The sequence below is a fragment of the Saccopteryx bilineata genome, chromosome X (assembly GCF_036850765.1).
Source record: "Saccopteryx bilineata isolate mSacBil1 chromosome X, mSacBil1_pri_phased_curated, whole genome shotgun sequence".
In the NCBI taxonomy this organism is placed as follows: domain Eukaryota; kingdom Metazoa; phylum Chordata; class Mammalia; order Chiroptera; family Emballonuridae; genus Saccopteryx; species Saccopteryx bilineata.
Window position 1 is genome coordinate 142221272 of NC_089502.1, and position 12481 is coordinate 142233752.

At 38.6% G+C, this 12481-nt stretch overlaps 1 pseudogene; it reads right to left on the bottom strand.

Moving 5' to 3' along the window:
• Positions 1-9957: 9957 nt before the first annotated feature.
• Positions 9958-12481, bottom strand: part of LOC136316929 (eukaryotic translation initiation factor 2 subunit 3B-like) — a 35849-nt pseudogene continuing 33325 nt past the window's right edge.

Sequence of the window (12481 nt, forward strand, 5' to 3'; positions counted from 1 at the left end):
ACAAATACTGTAAAAGGTAGCTGTTTTTACAAATGCCTTATATCATAACACACACAAGATGCAGGAAAACTTGAGACACAATCTATTCAAAATAACAGAATAACTCTGTAGAAACCAACCATAAAGAAGCACAAGCCTTGGACTCACTTGGGAAAGACTTTAAAACAACTGTTTTAAATATATTCAAAGAGCTAACAGAGAACACAAACACTTGAAGAAAATAAGAACCAATTTGAGAATTAAACACAGAATTTATAAAAATCTAAACAGAGGCCCTGGCCAGTTGGCTCAGCGGTAGAGCATCAGCCTGGCATGCGGGGCACCTGGGTTCGATTTCCGGTCAGGGCACACAGGAGAAGCGCCCATTTGCTTCTCCACCGCCCCCTCTTTCCTCTCTGTCTCTCTCTTCCCCTCCGCAGCCAAGGCTCCATTGGAGCAAAGATGGCCCGGGCGCTGGGGATGGCTCCTTGGCCTCTGCCCCAGGCGCTAGAGTGGCTCTGGTCGTGGCAGAGCGACGCCCCGGAGGGGCAGAGCATCGCCCCCTGGTGGGCAGAGTGTCGCTCCTGGTGGGCGTGCCGGGTGGATCCTGGTCGGTTGCATGCGGGAGTCTGTCTGACTGTCTCTCCCCATTTCCAGCTTCAGAAAAATACAAAAAAAAAAAAATCTAAACAGAAGTTCTTGAGATAAAAATACAAGAATACTTGAAAACTTACAGATGAATAAAAGGAGGGACTGAAACAGAATTAGCAAATAAGTAAGACTATAAATACAGACCACTTTGAATCTTATAATCAAAAGAAAAGACAATGAAGAAAAATGAAAATCAACTGAGAAACATATGGATAATTCATGCATTGAAAGAATCCCAGAAGAAAGAAAAAGGAAAGAGATCTTGGTTGAAGAAATTGAAGAAACATTTCCCCAAAGTAAAGAAATGGATGGATAAATTCCAGAAGCTTATAAAACTCCCACTAGGATAAAAACCCTAAAGAGAACTCCATCAAGACACATCGTGATCTGTTTAAAATAAAAAAAAAGAGACTTTGAAAATAACTAGAAAAGAGAATCAATATATATTAGCACACCAAGTCACATGTTCTTTATTAAAATAACCCAAATCAAAAAACAAATCATACAATTTAGATAAATATATTTTCATCATTAAAAGGTACTTAATTTTTTTCAGGAAGATGAAATCAGAATAATAGCGTGAGGGATACTCCTGACCGCTTCCCTTGAAATTTCAAGAAAATGCACAACTATAATGCAGAGAAGGAACTCCAACTGGGTTCACAGCCACACCTGAAATCATACACCAAATGGCCTGAAGGTTGGACCGGGTGAGGGGTACAGAGAGGGAAAATTGTAGTGACTAGGTTTCCTTTAGCCGGGAGGAGCAGTGAGATAGAGTGGCAGATAAATCAAAGTAGATAGAGTGCAGGGTCACAGCCACTGTTCCCACAGTCTGCCTGCAACCTGCACTTAGCAGAGACAGAGGGCTAGTGTGACCCCCAACCACCCAGATCCCAGCTCCCTTACCTCACAGTATGGAAAATGGCAGAGACAAACCCCACAGCTAGCTCTCCAGGGTAACTCTCTCCTCTGAAGAACAGAGGTGCTCCATTTCTGGTTCCCAGGTCTGTTGAGATGTGGGGAAAAGCGCCCGGTAGCCTGAGATCGCCATTGCTAGAGCCAGAAAGCCAGAAAGCTGAAGCAATAATGCCAAAGCCATAAAGATCTTGCAACACAGCCCACCAAGCAACTTGACCCTGGCCCTGCCTGATCACAGTGACAGCAACATCTCAGCAGGCAGCCCAGGAACTTCACAGAGCTAACGCTTATAATTCAGCCACATCTACTAGAAAAAAACTCTCAAAACTGAAATTTAATTTTTCCTCCCCCCCCTTTTTTCCTTCTTATTCTTTTTTCCTTTTTTAATTTTTTTTGTATTTTTTTATTCTTATTTTGTTGTGGGTGTTTTGTGTTTGATTTTTTGTTTGCTTGAGATCTTCCTGGGTTTTTTTTTCTCATAATGAAAAAAAAAGGTTATTTTTTTAATTTTCAATTTTAAGTTGTTCTTTGTTAGGATTATTAATACCACTTTCACATGACATCAAGCAAGAGGAAATTGAATACTATAACTACACAAGACAGAGATATGTTTCAAAAAGAAAATGAAAAAGCTCCAGAGAAAAATTTCAATCACATGGAGGCCTTGGAGTTAAATGATAGAGAATTCAACACTAAAGTTTTAAAATTACTGAATGAGATGTGAGAAAACACCAATAGGCAACATAAAGAGCTCAGAAAACAACTTAATGAACAAAATGAATACCTCAACAAGGAGACTGAAACTTGAAAAACAAAGATGAACAACTCAATACATGAACTGAAGACTGAAGAAGCAAGTTTCCTCTAACAGAACAAGACTGATAGAGGAAAAAATCAGTGACATTGAAGACAGGCAATGAGAAATGCTATAGAGAGAAGAAAGAGACTCACACATTAAAAAAAAATGAGAGCGCTCGACAAGAATTGTCTGACCCCATTAGGGACACTGACATAAGAATAATGGTCATATCAGAAGAAGAGAGGGAGATGGGAATGGAAGCCTATTGAAACAAATAATTGATGAGAATTTCCCAAGGCTATGGAAAGAGTTAGAGACTCAAATCCAAGAAGGAAACAGAACACAGAGTTACCACAACCAGAACAGATCTACTCCAAGGCACACTGTAATAAAATTGTCAAAAATCAATGATAAAGAATCCTCAAGGCTGTACAGAGAAGAAGAACATAACATTTAAAGGAAGGTCCATTAGGTTATCATCAAACTTCTTAGCAGGAACTCTATAAGCCAAAAGAGAGCCAACCCAAAATTTCAAACTACTGAAAGAGAGGAACTACCAGCAAAGAATACTATATTCATTAAATCTATCCTTTAAACGTGAAGGAGAAATAAAAACACATCCAGACATACAGAAGTTGAGGGAATTTATCACCAGAAAACCCCCACTACAGGAAAAACTTTGCATTCACCAGCTGCAAAGAACAAAACAAAACAAAACAAAACTCCAACAAGGTCACAATAAAATCAAGGATAATCTGTGACAACAATAACATAAATGGGAGACGATAAAGACCAGCAGTAGCAAAGGAGGATGGAGTGCTGAAGTACTCATAAGACAAAGGACTTTTGTATATATATATATAATTTTTTTTTAAACCTAATGGTAAACACTGATGAAAAAGCCACTACTGAATGCACAACTTTAAAAAAAAAAAAAGGAACAGGAGAAAGAAATATGGAATATAGCGGTACCTTGAGATACGAATTTAATTCGTTCTGTAACCGAGCTCCTAAGTCAGTCAACTCGTATAAACTGCCAATACTGACCTGTGCGCTGAAGTGCCAACTAGCGGTAGCTTCCCAAATCACAACTCATATCCCGGAATTTCACTCGGATCTTGAACAAAAATACAGACCGAGTCGCAGCTAGTATCTTAAAAAATTCATATGTTGGGTGTGACCAGGCGGTGGCGCGGTGGATAGAACGTCGGACTGGGATGTGGAGGAAGCAGGTTCGAGACCCCGAGGTTGCCAGCTTGAGCGTGGGCTCATCTGGTTTGAGCAAAGCTCATTAGCTTGGACCCAAGGTCGCTGGCTCGAACAAGGGGTTACTCGGTCTGCTTAAGGCCCACAGTCAAGGCACATGTGAGCATAGGTTGAATTGAAAAGAATAGAAAAAGATGATTCATGAAAATAATAAACAAACAGGGCAGGGTTATTATGCTAATATCTGACAAAATTAACATCAATGAAGAAATGGTTATTCGACAAAGACAGTGATAAAACAATCAATTCACTAGAAAGACAACAATTAAAACACATGCATCAAAATGCTCAGAGAGCCTGATCAGGCAGTGGCGCAGTGGATAGAGCATCAGACTGGGACGTGGAGGACCCAGGTTTGAGATCCCAAGGTTGCCAGCTTGAGCGCAGGCTCATCTGGTTTGAGCAAAGCTCACCAGCTTGAGCCCAAGGTCACTGGCTTTAGCAAGGGGTCAGTCGGTCTGTGGTAGCTCCCTGAAGTCAAGGCACATATGAGAAATCAATCAATGAACAACTAAGGAACAACAATGAAAATTTGATGTTTCTCATCTCCCTCCTTTCCAGCCTGCCTGTCCCTCTCTCTGGCTCTGTCTTTGAACCTGCCACACACACACACACACAAAAATGTGAGAGAATTGAAGGAATGTATAGCTATATACTAAAAGGAGACTTCAACAATTCACTTTCAATATATATAATACAGGAGAAATAAGACTGTTAAGTAAATAGAGGAATCAAACAACAGTATAAACTAATTGTATCTAACAAGCATACAGAGACCACTACAACAGATAATAGCCATGCCTGACCTCTGGTGGCATAGTGGATAAAGAGAGCATCAGAGCATCAACCTGGAATGCTTAGGTGGTGGTGTTGGGCAAATGAGTTTGTAAAATTTCTATTGTTTGAGTTTACTTATTTTTAGTATTAAAAAATGGCACTGGGCAGCACCAGGATTATGATCTGTGAAATTGTTAATTACTTTCCTGCTTGAGAAGGGTCACTGTTATGCTAATGTTGCTGGAGGAGAGGTTTCAACCAGAAAAGTTTTAAAAGAAGAGAAGGAGAAGAAGGAGAGAGAAGCCAAGATGGCAGGGAAAGAAGCCAGTTTTGCTGATTAAGGAGCCATGTCAGTAGATAGGGAACCAGAGATGAGGGTCTTTGGGACTGGTGAAACCTTTGATTTTAGGAGAAATGGAAGAAGATCCTTCTGGTTGTGGAAACAGATAATGTGTCAGCGGCTTTGTGAACCCTGTGTGTTTGCTTGTTGGCTTTGTGAGTCTTGAATAAAGGCATGGCCCACCATTTTTTGGCTCCACTGTTTCTTTACTGTCTACTGCTGAACCCAACGAAAACCTGCATGTGAATGGCCATGGCTGCGACGGCTGCAGCTACTGGCCGTACAGGTAGGTGGGTTTGAAACCCCAGACTTGTCTAACTACGAGGTGGCATAGTGGATGGAATATTAACATGGGATCCAGAGGACCCAGGTTCAAGAATCTGGGGTCACCAGCTTGAGCGTGGGCTCATACAAATGACCCCAATGTTGCTGGCTTGAGCCTGGGTTTATGTGGCACAGCATCACCAGCTTAAGTACACAAGATTACTGTCCTGAAGCTTCCCAGTTAAGGCACGTATGAAAAGCACTCAGTGAACAACTGCAGTGCCCCAACTATGAGTTGATGCTTAACTCTCTCTCTCAAAGTACACACATTGTTATTTAAGACATAATGCTTTTGAAGACTGTGGTATCATATAAATGTAACTTTCATATGTATTGGGAAATTAAAAAACTCATGTAACTTGCTTTTTACTCTGATAATTTGCTTTACTGTGGTGGTCTGAACCAGAACCCTCTATTTCTCCCAATTATGTCTGCATCTGGGAATTTAACAACATAATCTTTAACAATCAATGGGCCAAAAGAAAATAGCATATATTTTTACATCCATGTTCACTTGCAGCATCAAGCACAACAGGCAGAAATTGGAAGTAATTAAGTGTCCATACAAATATAAACAAATAAAATGTTTTATATACAGGGTAGGGCAAAAGTTTTATTATTATTTTTTTTACAGAGACAGAGAGAGTCAGAGAGAGAGATAGATAGGGACAGACAGACAGGAATGGAGAGAGATGAGAAGCATCAATCATTAGGGTTTTTTGTTGTTGTTGTTGTGGCACTTTAGTTGTTCATTGATTGCTTTCTCATATGTGCCTTGACCGGGGGGCTACAGCAGACCAAGTAACCCCTTGCTCAAGCCAGAGACCTTGGGTCCAAGCTGGCGGGCTTTGCTCAAACCAGATGAGCCCGCGCTCAAGTTGGCGACCTCGAGGTCTTCAACCTGGGTCCTCCACATCCCAGTCCGACGCTTTATCCACTGCACCACCACCTGGTCAGGCGGGTTTACAGTTTTAAGTATGCAAAATAGTTAACTCATGTGTTATTATTTTCTATACAAACAATGGTAAACTACTTTTGCCCCACCCTGTACCTATAATGAATAAAAATGAAAACAATTCTGACATATGTTACAACAGGCATGAAACTTATGAATTTTATGCTAAGTGAAATAAGCCAGTAAGAAAAAGTACAAATATTGTAAAAATTTATGAGGTACCTAAAATTCTCAAACTCAAAGAAACAGAAAGGAAAATGGTGGTTGCCAGGACTTAGTGATGGAAAAATGAAAGTTCTTGTTTGATGGGTACAGAGTTTCAGTTTTGCAAGGTTGAGTTCTGAAGACATATGGAAGTAATGGTTGCAAAACAACGTAAATGGACTTAGTATGAATAAATGATATATTTAAGTTATGTGTGTTTTAAAATATTTAAAAGGAATGTAAGGAAATAATCCAGATGCTTCTTTATTTCTTCTAAGTAATATCTTTTAAAATTTTCAAGCAAAGTATGAAATTTCATTTTGACAGAATTCTGTTGTAGGATAGTGGGCACACCCAAAATCATCTTTTGTTTTTAAAACCTATTCTAATTCAGGCAGCATGCCATTCATATTACATGTTATGTTCTCTGGTACAGGTCTTAAAAATCTTCTATTAATTCTATTTATTTTATTACCATGAAAATCATGTTCATAGTAGAGAAAATAGTAAAAATCAAGTGAAGCTGCTCTCTCTATAGAGCAGTGGTTCCCAACCCCCAGGCTGCAGACCGGTACTGGTCTGTGGGTCATTTGGTACTGGTCCACAGAGGAAGAATAAATAACTTACATTATTTCTGTTTTATTTATATTTAAGTCAGAACGATGTTTTATTTTTAAAAAATGACCAGATTCCCTCTGTTACATCTGTCTAAGACTCACTCTTGATGCTTGTCTCTGTCACATAATACATTTATCTGTCCCACCCTAACGGCCGGTCCGTGAAAATATTTTCTGACATTAAACTGGTTCATGGCCCAAAAAAGGTTGGGGACCACTGGATTAGAGCATACCTGTACCAATCAGAGTTCCCTTCCCTCGGGTGTATTTTCCTTTCCTCTCCTTCCTAAGCTCCAGTAGATTTCTCTTCCTGTAACTTATTTCCTGAACCTATTTCTTCCATAGCTCACTTCTTCTGCCTCTATGACTTTCTAAACAGACTTTATTCCTTTTTTAGTGAAAGGAGGGGAGTCAGAGCACATGAACCACGACTGGAATCCACCTGGGAAGCTCATTAGGGGGTGCTCTGCCCATCTCGGGCTGTTGCTCCTTGCTCAGCAACTGAGCCATTCTTTTTTAAGCGCCTGATGTGGAGGCCTGGGAGTCATGCTCAGTGGTCACGGTCAACTCGCTGGAGCCAATCCAGTCATGGCTGCAGAGAGAAAGGGAGCAGGAAAAAGAAAGGGAAAGAGAGGAGGGGTAAAGGTGAAGAAGCAGATGGTCGCTTCTCCTGTGTACCCTGACCAGGTATCAAACCTGGGACATCTACATGCCAGGCACATGCTCTACCACTGAGCCAACAGTCCAGGGCCAAGAAAACTTTCTCTTTTTAAAAAAAAATTCAAATGAGGGTTAATTGCCAAAGAGCAGATATTACTTAAGAGAAAATAAGCATCCATTTTTTAAAAATATCAGTAACAAGTTAGATAAATCTACATTATAAATCCTGAGAGATCATCATGGGTATGGTATTAAGGAAGACTCAATAATGAAATTTGGTTCAGAAAGCCAACGATGACTTGAATATTATGGAGGCAATGACAATACAGATGATTTTAATTTAGAGGCTTTAGATGCAAGAAGCAGGAGAAAAAAATTAAACAGATGAAACAAGCTTGCAAAAGGCTTTGAATACTGGGGTGATGTGAGAAATTACTAGAAATTATTGAGTAGATTGTATAACAAAATGTTTTAGGAAGATTATACTGGACCAGGCATTAATGTCACTGAAAAAGAAAAACACAAGCCGAGGTTTGTCAATAACTTATTAAAAGTAGACTAATGACTCCGGGTTATAATGATGTCATTCAGAATGAAAATGATGGGATTCAAAAACTAATTTAGGAAGAAGCAAAACGCATAAGAAAATGAAAAACTTAGAAACCCAGGGGCAATGATTTCTTTTTTTAAATTTTTTTATTTTTATTTTTTGTACTTTTCTGAAGCTGGAAACTGGGAGACAGACAGACACCCTCACACGCTGGACCGGGATCCACCCGGCACGCCCACCAGGGGGCGATGCTCTGTCACCACCAGAGCCACTCTAGCGCCTGGGGCAGAGGCCAAGGAGCCATCCCCAGTGCCCGGGCCATCTTTGCTCCAATGGAGCCTCGGCTGCGGGAGGGGAAGAGAGAGACAGAGAGGAAGGAGAGGGGTATGGGTGGAGAAGCAGATGGGCGCCTCTCCTGCGTGCCCCGGCCGGGAATCGAACCCGGGATTTCTGCACGCCAGGCCGGCGCGCTACCACTGAGCCAACTGGCCAGGGCCAATGATTTCTAAATATAGAGAAATAAATGTCCAAGACTACGCATAGGGCAAGTTGAGAATAAAATGAACTGAAATTTTGAACCAAAAAGTAAAGATGTGCTCAAAAAATAATGTGGCTATTTCTAAAGAACACAGAAACAAGCTGGAAGAGAATCTTACTGGCCACTGAGAGTCATGACTATTGAAATAAAAACAAACAGTAACAAACCATAAAACACTTAGTAAATACCTTTAAATCCGCATTTATATTTTTTCAAATAAGTAAATGGGACAAAGAGGAATATCGAATGATAAATGTAGAAAAACAGCACAGTTAGAAATAAATATTTTGCTATTTGGAGGCAAGATCAATTCATTCAAAATCAAGTGGAAAAGAAAGAGGCAATTTTATGAGCAGCAGTATATTTATACAGTATCAAGTTATTTGCATAGAGTGTTTCTTTATAGAAAGTATAAAAAGAGAAGCTTTACAACAAAGCAATCAGACAGATTGACTGTTAGAACAGCATTAACCTAACCAATTAGATGCAGCCTGGTACTGTATGCCTCTGAATGTGTTTGTAGATAAGAACCCACATCCATTACCAAGAAAGCAATATGGTCTAGATTCTAGAGAGCCTCAAAGGGTAATACCATACAAACTCAAATTAAAGCACATTCCATAAATTAACTGGCTTGTATTATTTAAATCTCAATTCATATGAAGACAAAGGAAGGCTAAGCCATATTAAAAGGTATCAGAGAAACATAAGGAAATGAAATGTGTGATCCTGGGTTGGAGTAAGAAAAACCAATAAAAGGCAAATGGAGATTAAGTGGTAAGACTGGAATACAAAGTATATATTTTACTATTTAAGATTAAAGAAAGGGCAACTGCAGTAACTGGAACAAAAAGGTAAATTAGCTTAATCAGGGTTGAAAATACAGATTTTCGTCATCCAAATATACAACTGAGAGTGAAACTATGACAACTATTAAATTTAAGGAAAAGTGTGTGAGGGAGCACATATATGCACATACAGCATCAAGAACTAATAGGTGGCCCTGGCCAGTTAGTTCAGTTGGTTAACAGTATCAACCCAAAACAAGGTTGTGGGTTCAATTCCTGGTGAGGGCACACACAGGAGGTAACCAAAATTGCACGACTGAGTGAAACAACAAATGCTTCCCTTCCCTCTTTCTTCTCTTTTTGTTACTCTAAAAATCAATAAAAATTAAGCCCTGGCTGGATAGCTTGGTTGGTTGGTGCCTGTCCAGGAGCACAGAGGTTGCCAGCTTAAATCTCTGGTGAGGGCACATACAGGAGCAGTTCCATGTTCCTGTCTCTTTTTTCCTACTTTGCTCAAAAAAAATAAAATAAAACAAAGAAACCCTCATATGCTACACGGATTAGACAGTGGCAAAGCTGACAAACTTATCACCAGTGCTTCTCAACTCTTCGGCTAAGGGCAATTTTTTCTCCTACTTCAGTGCACACAAGATTAAGAACTATTTTGCTCAAATCAGCTTTTACTGCACTAACTCTTCTTCCTGTCAATAAAGATTCTATGTTCACCATAAGCACTTCATGCTTAGCTTTGTCAAATACAGAAATAAATTAGAAAAAAAAACACAACATCAAGAGAATATATTCCAATCAATATAAAGTGAAAATTTAACAAATACTCCTGAAAACAAATAAACTATAAAGGAACATAATAAAATCTTGCACAAATTTAATTATAATGAGATTTAAAGTATAAATACCCCACAGGCATCAAAACAAAATGTTTATTTAGAGTACTCATTGAATAATATACATCACACTTGCCATATCACAGTACACTTTTAGTGGTCTCACTGTATCGCGTATTTTTAATTGATATATCTAATTTTTCATTGCAGATTTTTTGCCAAATCACAAGATTTTGCAGTATACATGTATATTTATTATTTTAATTATTTTTTGTGGTAAAATAAGCAAAATAAGTATGCAAAAGGTTAACAGTATGGCAAAGATTTATAAGAGTGTGGGGAGGGGTTTATAAAGCCTTAAAAATATATAAATAATAAAATAAATATAAGGTTGCTACTTTGTAGATTTTTACCTATCACGAAGGACAAAGGTTCTGGAACCTAACCTGCATGATAGACAAGGGACCACTAGGTCTTACTCTAAATTACACTATTATGTATAGCATAATGAACAAAACTTAAAATTTTGAAGAAAGGTTTTACAAAATTTTGGCAAACAAGGTATACAAAACTTTCTGAAAAGTACAACCAGACAAAAATTCAATAGTTAAGTGAGATCTGGAGATCTAATACCATTCATGTGGCATAAACAAGGTATTTAAACTTTCTGGCCTCTGTAAAACTATGGTAACACCTTCTACTAAGTAATTATTAACTGCTATACAGCTTACTGTTGTTGTCTCCACTTATAGCACAGTGACCAAATACAGATCAGTGTTTTTAAGTACTGTGTTTCACTAAAAGATCGATCAATCAATCAATCAATCAATCAACAAACCTTTTGTCTCACTGGTGAGGGTATAGAACCCTGGTCGGCAAAATGTGGCTCTTTGGCTTCTTGAGTGTGGCTCTTCCACAAAATACCACGTGCGGGCGCTACCTCAATAAGGAATGTACCTATCTATATAGTTTAAGTTTAAAAACTTTGGCTCTCAAAAAAAATTTCAATCGTTGTACCATTGATATTTGGCTCTGTTGACTAATGAGTTTGCCGACCACTGGTAGATCAAGTGTTGACCAGCAATACTGAGGTCACCGGCTTGCACTCAGATCACAGGCTTGTGCATGGAGTTACCGCCTCGACCCCAAAGTCTCCGGCTTTGGTTCAGTTCCAGGTCACCACCAGTTCATTCCCAGGTTAAGGCATGTACAAGAAGCAAGCAATGCACAATTAAGTGGAGAAATAAATGAGCTAATATTTCTCTTTCTGCCCCGCTCTTCCTGCCTCTTGTTTTCCCTTCCTCTCTAGAAAAATAAAAATAAGTATTTCTTAAAGGAACTCCAAACAAAATGACAAATACTAAGTTTTATAAACATAAGACTCATTCAAAAGAATTACAATTTCATATTGCTTGTTCAAGACTATAATTTCTTTCTAACATGAAAAAGACTTTTTGACTATATACTTATAGGATTCAGAGTGCTGCAATGTGAAAAATATATACATATTCAATCTAAAGTTGCATACATTAAAAAAAGATACGTTTTAAAGACCATATAAATCATTAGTGAAACCTAAACACCTGTAGAAAACTAGAGAATAAAATTAAATGGTGGTTAAAGACTTTTTGTTAATATCAGGTCTACCGGAAAGTTCTGTCCTTTCTATCACAAGTTTCAACACATAAGCACATGTTTATTTGGCGCATGTGTGCCTCTCTATTTTTATCACTTAATGTATACATACTGACATAGCAAATTAACTAAAACAAAGTTGATTCACATTAGTCTTATGTGTGAAGCGATAGTGTACCAATGGCTACTGATAAAGTTCATTTATACCACTGTAATTTTTACGAATTTCAACAAGGAAAAAATGCTACAGAAGCATTTAGAAATTTATTGAAAGTGTTTGGTGAAGGTACAGTTTCTGATAGGACATGCAGAAGATGATTTGAAAAATTCAAAACAGGTGATTTTGACCTTTCTGATAAACCACGTTCTGGGCAACCATCTTTGATCAATGACGATGTTGTTAAGACCATGTTGGAGCAAGATCCTTTTCTGACAACATCAGAGATTGCAGAAAGGCTTAATTCAGCCCCGCAAACCATTTTGGACCATATTCGGAAGATAGGATTGGTGTGGAAATATTCAAGATGGGTGCCACATGAATTAAGTCAGAAGAATTTGGATGATCGAGTCATCATATGTACATCTCTGCTTGCTCAGAACAAAATTTAGCCCTTCTTGAACCGGATGATAAC